The sequence below is a fragment of the Myiozetetes cayanensis genome, unplaced genomic scaffold (assembly GCF_022539395.1).
Source record: "Myiozetetes cayanensis isolate MyiCay16 unplaced genomic scaffold, myiCay2020 scf1, whole genome shotgun sequence".
In the NCBI taxonomy this organism is placed as follows: domain Eukaryota; kingdom Metazoa; phylum Chordata; class Aves; order Passeriformes; family Tyrannidae; genus Myiozetetes; species Myiozetetes cayanensis.
This window is the reverse complement of record NW_026086604.1, coordinates 35,803,790-35,814,095: the sequence shown is the minus strand read 5'-3', so window position 1 is coordinate 35,814,095 and position 10,306 is coordinate 35,803,790. Positions and strand designations below refer to the sequence as shown.

Sequence of the window (10,306 nt, the reverse complement as noted above, 5' to 3'; positions counted from 1 at the left end):
CGCCGGTGCCGGTGCGGAGCCGGGGGAGCGCGGCCCCGCCGGGACGGGGGCGCTGCCGCGGGCGGGCAGCGCTTAATGGCCGCTTCCCTTTGAAAACCCGACCCGGTCGGGACAAAGTCCACCCTAAACCGCGGTGTCGGGCAATCCTACCCCCGCCCGGCCCCGCCCCGCCCCGGTGGCCGGGATGAGGGCGTGGGCGGGCGGGGGCGCGGTGCCCGCTGCCCGGCCGGGGGCAGCGTCAGGGGAAGGGGCAAGGGCAGGGGCCGGGGCGGGCCGCGGGGGGCCGGGCAGCCTCCCGGAGCGCCTCTCGGTTTCGTTTCGCCGCCGCGGTTGGGAAGTTTGAAGCGCGGCAGTGACACAGTGACACCTCACACACAACACACACCCCGGGCTTCACCGGGAGTTTCCCGGGACAGGACGCGGCAGGGCGGGCGGGCGCGGAGCTGACCCCGCGGAGCGGAGCGGAGCGGAGCAGCTCCCCCTCGCCCCGGTGAGCGGCGGGCGGAGCGGAGCGGAGCGGGGAGCGCACGGAAGACGCCGTGCCCCGCCGTGCCCCGCCGTGCCCCGCGGCAGCGCTGCCTCGGCGGGCGGGCAGGAGGGAGCCCCGGCGGGGCGCTGCCGGGCCGGGCGCAGGCAGGTTAGTGACCCCCGCCCCTCCTCCGCCCGGGGCGCAGGGGGGTTCCTTTTTCTTTTTCTTTTTTTCTTTCCTCCCCCCCCTTCTTTTTCCCTTTCCCCCCCGCTTCTCTCCTCGTTGCATAAATTATGCCGGGCGGGGCTGTGACGTCGCGGGGGCGGGGCGCGCGGCGGCGCTCGCCCCCGGGGAGGGGGCGGTGTCGGGGGCGCGCCTTGTGGCGGCGGAGGGAGGGAGGAGGGAGGGAAGGAGGGAGGGAGGGAGGCGGCGGGGGCGGGCGGGGCGCAGGGGCGGCAGCCGCCTGGCACGGCTGGTGTCGCGCTCGGCTCGGCTCCGGCGGGCGCGCTCGCTCGCTCGGGAACTATCGGATTAAACTTGAGATCGAGTGAAATTACACAAGGGCGAAGCGGAACCGGCGGAGACCCCGAAACTACCCGAGACCGCGCTGACCTGCCTCTCCCTCCTCCCTTCCCACCTCCTTCGCCCGCCCGCCCCGGTCAGGGATCCCCCTCCTCCCCTCTTAGCCCAGCCCCGGTGCGAGCGAGCAACTCCGTGCGTGTGTGTTGTGTGCGTGTGTGCGAGACCCGCACCCCACCTCGCCCCCCCGGCCGGCGGCACCAACTCCGGAGCGTGTCCCCTCCTCCTCCCCGGCCCTTCGGCGGAGGGCAGCGAGGGAGCGAGCGGGGGACACCGGTCCCCGACGGCCACGTACCGGTCCGGTGAGTGACCCCGCACCTCGCTGGGCGCGGAGGGAGGGAGGCTGGGCGAGCGGGCGCCGGCCATGGAGCAGGAGACCCGCGGCAGGTCTCTGTCCCTGGCGGAGCGGAGCGGAGCGGCATGGGGGTGCTCGCTGCCGGCGGCGGTCCGAGTGGGGGGGTTGGGGATGCTGAGCCCTGCCGCGGCTCCGGGCGAGGCAGGGCAGAGGTGTGTGTGGGGTGTCTCAGCGGGGCACTTCCCCGGGTGTAAATGGCTTTTTGTTGTGCTGCGGCCGGCCGGCAGCCTGCCTCGCCTCGGGGGAGGGGAGGGCACTGGGGAAGCAGAGCGCCGGCGCCCCTTCCCCTTCCCTTCTTCTCCCCCCTGCTCCCCCCCGCTCCCCTCCGCAAGTTTGGAGGGTGACTAAAAATCCGGGAAAAGTTGAGCGAAACTACGCGGCGGGGGCGGCGGGGCCCAGCTCCGGCCGGGATGGCCGCGGGAGCGCTTCCCCCGCTGACCACGCTGACGGCTCCCGGCGGCCGCGGCGGCACAACAAGCGCTAACAAAGTGAGGGCGCTTCCCTGCCGCGCACGGCCCGGCCCGGCTCGGCCCGGCACCGCCCCGCTCCTCGCTCCGCGCCGGCACATGGGTCGCCGGGGCCGGGGCCGGGCCGCAGCGGGGGCACCCCCAGCGGAGGCCGGGCGGTGGGTGGCGGCGGGCGGCAGGAAGGCGGGCGGGGAGGGAGGAGGAGGAGGAGGAGGGAGGCGGGAGCACGAGGTGCCGCTCCGGCCGCCGGTGCGCGCGGCGGGGGGATCGTCCTGCCCCGGCGGCACCGGGAGGGGGCAGGGGGCGGCCGGCGCTCCCCGGCGGCCGGAGAAGAAAGGGGAGCGGGGGAAGGAGGGAGGGGACGGGAAGGGAGAGCGCTACCCGAGGCAGCCGGAGCGGTGCCGGCGGACGTCGCATAATAGGGGCTTCACCCCGCCGGGCACCTTCGCTCCGCCGGCGCGGCGCGGGGCCGGGGCGGGCGGGAGGCGCTGCCGCCCTCACCGCGCACATGGGGTCGGGGCCAGGGCGCTCCCCTCGCCGCGCTCCCCCCCGCCCCGTTCCGGGCCATTTTGAGGGTGAGCGGAAAAAGGTGGTTTGAGGCCAGAGCGGTCAGGGCGCGGGGCGGGGTGGGGGGCGGCCGCGCTCGGTCCGCGGGATGCGGGGGGAGCGGAGCGGAGCGGGGCCGGCGGCGGGCGCTGCGTGCGGGGCGGCGGGGAGCGGGCAGCGCCTGTGCGTGTGCGCGGGTGTGTGTGTGAGAGAGAGCGGTGGCGGGGGGAGGGGGGCAGGGTTGTTAGTGAGTCTCAGGGAGAAGGCGCTGCAGGCAATGAGCAGCCATCATTACGTTGCCTTCATTTATCCCGGTAGCGCTAAATCAGGGGACGCGCTCCCACGCCGGGGGAGCCCCTCCGGGCGCGCCCCGTGCCGGCCTTCGCGGGTGGGTGTCCGTGGGGGGGGCGGGTCGGGGTGCCGGGAGAAGGGGTGGCCGTGGGGCACGGGCTGGAAAAGGAGCCGGTTTCCCCGGCTCCCCCCGACACCCCGCTCACGCCCGGGTTTAAAGTAGTTGTTTTTTAAACAGACAATGGACAAAAGGAAAGTAGCGATGGATGCCCGGGAGCTCCCCGTCCGCTGCGGGGCCGCGCGGCGCCGCGCAACTCTCCCGCACTTACCCACTTTCTGCCTTTGTTTTCGTTTGGGAAGGGGCTCAGCGTGCCTCCCCACTGCAGAAAAGGGCGATTTTTTAATTTTCAAGAAGCTTTTTTATGTTCTTTTTTTTCTCTCTCTCTCTCTTTTCTTCTCCCCCCCCCCCCCCCCTTTTTTTTTTTTTTATTTTCCCAGCCACTGGGGCTTCCTTCCGCGGGTGTTTGGCTGCGGGAATATCAGAATAACCTCGGTGCGATAAGTTTGTTTCTGTGTCGATGTTAGTCTCGATTTTTACTCTCATCAAAGCAGATCGCGGGCTGTGTTTATCCTGGAAGATGGCTTTCGGGATAATGTGTTAGCCTTTTTTTTTTTTTTTTTTTTAATCTCTTTTCCTTTTTTTCTTTTCTCGTGGTATACGGGACTAGTGGAGGTGCAAACAAGCAAGTTGAACAAAAAATGTTTCTGTTCATTTCCTCACAGATCATCCATTCTAACGACGGCAAAAAAATCTTAATGACTATGACCTTAGCAGCACGGGTAGCTGATTTATCCCAATTATAAATCCCGTTAGTTTGCGGTAATGTGTGAGTATCAATATATAATTCATATTAAAAAGCATGATCCGTAATTTTTTTTTTTTTTTGTAAAAGTTGAAATCCATCGTTTTCCAATGAGAGTGCTGCATCTGTCGCTTGGAGTGTTTTTGTCTCGCTGTTGCACAACAGAGGCTCTCTAGTCTTTAACCTAAAATGGCAGCTTTAATTTGACTGGGGCCCATTCATTGACAATGATAATAAAAAGGCTGAAAGCTAAATGTAGCTGGATGCTTGGGGCACGTTTGCAGAACACTCTCCTCTCCATTGCTGGGCGCTGCTAAGAGAGGAACTTCGATGCTCTCTAGTTTCTATCGTGAAAGTTTCCAACACTTCTTTTTTTTCCTCATTAAAAAAAGAAAAAAAAAGAAAAAATTGCATTGCTCAGCATAAACCACATTTTAGACGTCCGGGTTGCTGACAAACTTAACGGTAAGGGGATAGTTAGAGAGAGCTCCTTCCAAGAGGGCTGCATTTATAACAACAGCGCAAAAATTCTAGTAATGCCTTTTAAAATAAGATGCAGTCCGGGGGAATATTAACCATTTGTTTCTGAGGTTTGTAACAGGTGATTAGAACAATTACATTCCATATATTTTTCCTGTCTCCAGCTACTAAAAGCAGGGAGTGTTGCTTGTTTCTTCTTGTTTGGTGTTGTAAATGTTCTCAGGGTTTCGCGGAGATCCTTTTGATAATGTGCAATTTTCCTCTAGGATAAAACCACAACTGCTTGGAAAAAGTGATTGTTTTTGCTCAGAGACATCATTTGAAGTTAGAAACAGTTTTACAAAACAAAATTTCCCCCACTAAAGCACTGGAAAATGCCATAGATTCACACATCCCCTTGTCTTGCCTTTCTGTTAACCTGAAATGCTTATTTTCAGTCTCCGTTGAACTTCTTTTTTTTTTTTTTAGTAAGAAATTTATAAAGATCATTATTAAAGCTGTCGCACAGGCTCTTAAAAGAGCATTAAATGCTTGTGATTGCATGTTTAACTGAATTAGTGATTCACTGATACTAATTGGATAATTGTATTTGACCAAATATCTTACTAAATATTTAACAATGTAATGATATTTCTGTTATTACTTGTAAATCCCAGCTAGATTATTTAAACAGTGGAAAAAACCCTCATATTTGAAACTCCAAATGATTCTATTGCGTCTTCGGTAATGAAGGAAAGTTTTGATCATAGGCAAGGATCACGCCGTCGTTTTAGGAAAATAACAGATCTAAGGAATATCAGTAGAAATGAGGTGTAGCAGAATACTCTCTACTGCAATCAAAACTCTGTACAGTGGTGGGAGATTTGAGTTATGACAATTTTTAATTTTTTTTTAATTTGGTTAATGTAGAAACCTGAAGCGTTGGGTCAGAAGAACACTGTAAAGGCTTCCCGGTCCGTGTAGAGGGGTCAGTTAACCTGAGTGTAGTTTCTCTTCACACAAGTTATTTGCTGTTTTGAACTGAAAAGCTTTTGATGAATGTTCACCACATTTCCCGTTAACGCTGAAATAATATTAGGACTTTTATAAGATGTAAAATGAGTTATTTGCAAGTCAAGGTGAAACAGGCCGATGGTGAAGCTGCAAGCAGTGTACTGAAGAAGGGGATGTGCTGCTTGGTCTGGGCTTGGCACAGGTGGGTGGGTGTTGGGGTTGGCAGGCCTGTGCTGCCCTGGCAGGTCTGTGCCCCATGGACGGTGGCTGTGCAGGCAGGATATGTCTAGGCCCTTCACTAGAGGAGAACCTGCAGCATAAGGATCCAGCAAAACCTTCAGAAACAAAGCCAGCCCAGGTGGGATTTTCTGTAAAAGGTGGAAGGCCTCAGTGATAGGGACTTCTGAGGTTTTCCAAGACTGCTGAAGTGTGGTGTTGAGGCTCTGTGGTTTGCCGTGTCCATGGCATCCTATAACAGGTGGCTGTTTGGGGTTTTATTTTGTTTGTAGCGTATGGCGTGATAGGTAAAGGTTGTTAAGGTGGGAGGAGGAGGAAAAAGTAACCAGAAAGAAAGAGGATGGAAATAAACGTGTGTTTCCTTGAATCCTGCGCCTTACCTTTATCCTTTATTTCCCACTCATTTTTACATTAATTTTCAGAGGGAGAGCCTTAAGAACCTGATGGTCATTACTTGCTCTTGTGAATCTGCTGTTATTCAGAGAAATTTTTGTGGCTAGCAAGGGTACAGGCAAGCGTGTGACAAGAGGTGTGTGTGAGTCTTCCTTCCCCCAGTCCCTTTAAATCCTGGCTTCCAAACCCTTATGTATTTGCTGTGAACAAATCACTAACTGCTCAGATTTATGAGCTGGTTAACTGATGCCCATAAGTAACACGGGTGATACTTTTATGTTACTTTAATGTTCCCTGTATACATGAGAAAACTGCAAATTTTAGTAAATAATTAAACTGTCTGTCTGACAAATGAGTCTTTTGTGTGTAGGTGAGGCTTTAGATTTCACTTTTCCAACAGAAAAGTTATTGTATTAATTTACTGCATCAATTTAGCTTCATCATTAAGACAGACATCAAATCCATCGTTTCTCATAATTTGTGTTTACGTGAATAGCTTGTTTGTACAAATACAAACGACTGGATTTTAATGGAAGAAAGTCTCAAATATTGTCTGTGTTGTAGCAGTGATAAAAAGGCAAAGCAAAACTCCAACTACAATTTATTTTTTACAACTCTTTCAGAGGAGGGAATGAGGTGTATTATGCAGAAACATCCTGTGTTTTTATTAGGGTTCTGACAAGATACTGAAACACGATGGAAGAGTTTTTCTCCTGACTTTTCCGCCTGCAGAATCAAACTGTAACTTGCAGTGTTTCGTGTCTTACCCAAGATCAGCAGTCATGGAAATACCACGTTGTAGTTGTACACTAAAATTCTTCCATGGAAAACTCCTTGGTTGGAAGGCACGATGCAAAAAATAAAAAGGAGGCTATGACCTAAAGAACATACTCCAAGAGCCCGAATATGACAACAAAGCTCTTAAGGGTATTCTTAAGTATACAAAAGCTGATTAGCTCTTAGCTTCCAACATTGTGACTTTTCAAAGATGTAAACATGCACCTCGAAGAAGCCAAACCAAAGCTAAGGATCTTCCTGCTGCCAGTTGGGTTCTCTGGATGCCGCTCAGGAGCGGTTTCTAAACTTTGCTGTGGTTATGTTACATGCATTCTCCTTAAAAAGGAGGGGGGGGGGAGGGGAAGGAAAGCAGAGATATAACTTAAGCATTTTCTTTTAAAAGTTGTAGTTCAATAAAAGTGCTAATTATCAAATAAGCTACTGTATTAGAAGAGCATTGTGACACGTTATTTTGAAAGCTTATTGGCACATGGGAACTAACCAGAAGCCCTTGCTGGCATGATGTAGGGCTTGCTTTGCTTTGTAATGACCTATATAGCTATTTTGGGTGTGGTTTTGCTTGGCTTTGGTGGGAGCTGAGGCCAACCTTCCTCTGACATAGACAATTGCTGTGACTAGAGGGCCTTGAGGGGAATGGTGGGGAATAAATAACTTTGGGAATCAATTGTCTGGAAAAAGTCATTGCAGCCAAAATGTTTGCCTTCTTCCTAATGGTTCTGAGGGGAAGATTAAATTCAACATATGGCCCTGGTTCTAGAGGTTATTCTGTTCAGGTCTCATTTAAATATGAGCAGCGCAGCAGCTTACCTGCCTGTGATTAGCTGGCATGTGGAGAATTCAATGCTGAATAGTTTTGGGAGCACTTTATTTTCATGTCTTTGAACCACTTTTTAAGCTGTTCAGTTGAGCTTTCTGTTTACTGCTAGAATTTCGACAGGTATCTGTCTTTAAAATTTTTTCTTAGTGATTTTTGAAAGAAACTGACCACCCCACAGTTTATTTCAATTGCGGTCTACAAAATAGGCATTGCTTCTTAAAACATTTTGTGGAAGTGTACATCAGATGTACAAAATATGATTCCTTTTGTGCAGCAAAGCCAGTCCTGCTCTAAAAACTAAACCTTTTATTTCTCTTTCCTGCCTGCCCCCCCCCCGCCTTTCCTATAGATATTTTTTCCTCTGTAGATTGTGCCTTTCCTGTTGAGTTTTTAATCTTCTTTCCAATTCATATTGCTCTCTGTTTGCTTAGTAGAGTTGTGTTTTCTTGCCAGCCCTAGATAATTAGGATATGTTACAAAATAAACATGCGTTTCGACTCCTAATAATGCTGCTTTCTACCCAAAGCATGGAGGATGCTTTTGTTGATGTGGGAAAAGCTGGCTGGCTGGCTGCACCAAAGCCTAATGAAGTCTCACGTTAGACTGGATGCTGTCCTGGCAAGGAGACGGTCGGCAGTGGAGAACCAGAGCAGAGGGCCACTGCAACCTGCCTAGAGCTTTCCAAAGGTTCTTTGCGACCCCTTGAATAGGAAAGACCTCTTGTTTCAGGTTTTGTTTTCATGAAAGTGACCTTATCCCATCTTTTAACAGTTAAGACACAGAGCTGTAATGGTCTGTAATGGTTTCTCTTGCTCTGTACACCGAGCAGTTGTGAGTGGAGAGGGTCTAATCCCATGAGAACTTTGAAATGGGCACAGCCACTGTGGGCTATCCCTTGCCAAACAGAAATCTGGGGTATGAGGAGGAGCTCCTGGGGGGATTGTGGTATTTCTGAAAGGAATAGGGAAGCTTTGGAAACCAACAACTATGTGACCAGTGGTAAAGCAGATCAGAACATGGAGCAAGTCCAAGGAAGATTTTAATAAGGACACTTTTGTCCTCAACCGTAAAAAAGGAAGCCTGTGGATTTATTTACAGGGTAAACAGGATTTGTTAAATGGGTAGTCTTTAGGTGCGAAAGAATACTGGTTATTCTTTGAGAGAGAATTCAGGGGAAAATTAACTAAAACTGAACTGAAAGCTGAGATTTTAGAAGTTTAGACATCAGTAATAGGACAAAACGAGGAGAAAGTCTTCATAAAAAGCATTTAGGTAGTGCTTTTCTGGGAGAAATGTGAAACAAACTCTTACATGACAGAAACTGAGAAACTCAGTTCAAGTCCTTGGTATTAACTTGGGAGAGCTAGTAAGTGGGAAGTCTGAGTTGATGACAACTTACAAGAAAACATTCTTTGCTTCAAAGGGGATCCATCAATATAGCTGTTGAGATTGAAGTCCAAAGCTGAAATGCTGCTTGGTGAAGTATCTTGCAGGAAGGTGTGTGGCAGTCTGTACTGGAGAGAGTAGCAGTTTAGTATTTCTTCAGTTTGGAGATCAGCAGCCAAAAAGGTGATACGACTGCGTTTCTATCCAAAAAGGTGATACGACTGCGGTAAGAGGAGGATTGAGGAAAGGAGGGTAATGTTGAGGCTAACAGATGTTCAAAAATCACTCTGATAAGGCTGAGATAAAACTGCACGTAGGTGAGAGACTGGTAAATTTCAAAGATGCATCTTAATTAGTCATTTAGGGTATAACAAATGTTTTCACAATCTTACCTCTTCCTGGACAGGAGAGCTTATCTGAAGTCCAGAAAACAAGTATCTTGCTGCTTAAAGTTCTATATTTGAATGTGCATTGTTTGCTCATGGAGAGTAAGAAATACCTAAACAACCGTAACTTCAGTTAGTGGTTTGAAATAAGATCTAAGAATGTGATTTTTTTTTTTTTTTTTTTTGTTTGTTTGTTTGTTTGTCTCAACTGTCTGGCATATATTTAGGCAAGTCCTGTGGCTTTTTGAGAACGTGCTCTGGTTTGAACTGCTTTTGGAGTGGAGTAGCTGCTTGTTGCATTTGGTGATTTATTGCAGGGCAAAAAAGCAGACAGGTCATCATCTCCAATTCTTGGTTTGAGAGGTATGGGGACTATGATCCTAGTTTCTGGGAAGATCAGGCAGGCTTCACAGAGTTGGTGTAGTTGTGTGAGTATGGCTTAAAGGAAGGCCCTCTGGCATAGTAGCCATTGCCTATGTGAGTTCAGAGATTCCTTTAAACTCTGATGAGGAGACTCTAAGTAAGTGTAATTCTTGCCTCAAGTTGCTTTAACCATGAAGAATTAAACTGAGAGTTTATAGTGAGCAGTTTAATATCTCTCTTGATTTAGGAAGGAATCATTCAGAAAGTGAGTTAAATAGGGGTTTCTGGACTGCCTCAGGTTGTAAGTCTGGGAGAGACCTGCTAAGTAATTCAGTTTATTTATCAGTACTGCTGCAAGATGTCTGCTGTGCTTTGCATTCACTTGGCTCTGTAAGTGGGGTACAGCCTCACTTATCCTTACTTTAATCATCATTCTTTCATAGGTAAGGAAGTGAATAAGCAGGCTTTAGCTTCACTTCCCTCTTCTTTCTGTCTTGATCTCTGCAAAGGTACATTGTCATTTTAGGTGTGTGTGTTTTGTTTTTTTTTTTTTTTTTTGTACAGAAGTAAGTGGAGGCACTTATAAGTGGTTCTTTAATTCTATTGTAACCTTCACAGAGGTTACTGAAAAAAAACCACCTCAGTTTCACCTGCATTTCTCCTTTTCTTCAGTTCTGCAGTATTCCCCAGCCCATGCTGCCTTCCCTCACAGAAGTGACTTTTAGTGAATGTACTTTTGTGTGTTAAACAGAATTTGAACCTTCTGGCAGCCATGCAGAAGGAAAGGGTTATTTCATGGAAATGGCATGGCTGTTGGAAGAATTAGCTTCTTGCAGGCACTGCTAGAACAGGAACATGTTTTGCTGCTTGGGTGCGATAATTG

General features: G+C 50.2%; 1 protein-coding gene across 1 annotated transcript in view; it reads left to right on the top strand.

Annotated features, from left to right (window-relative positions):
* Positions 1-1,102: 1,102 nt before the first annotated feature.
* The window catches only part of CHD7 (chromodomain helicase DNA binding protein 7), a 129,625-nt gene continuing 120,421 nt past the window's right edge, over positions 1,103-10,306 (top strand). The window contains 2 exon segments of the mRNA XM_050328930.1: positions 1,103-1,350; positions 3,491-3,594. The gene's annotated coding sequence lies outside the window, so the exon portion shown is untranslated.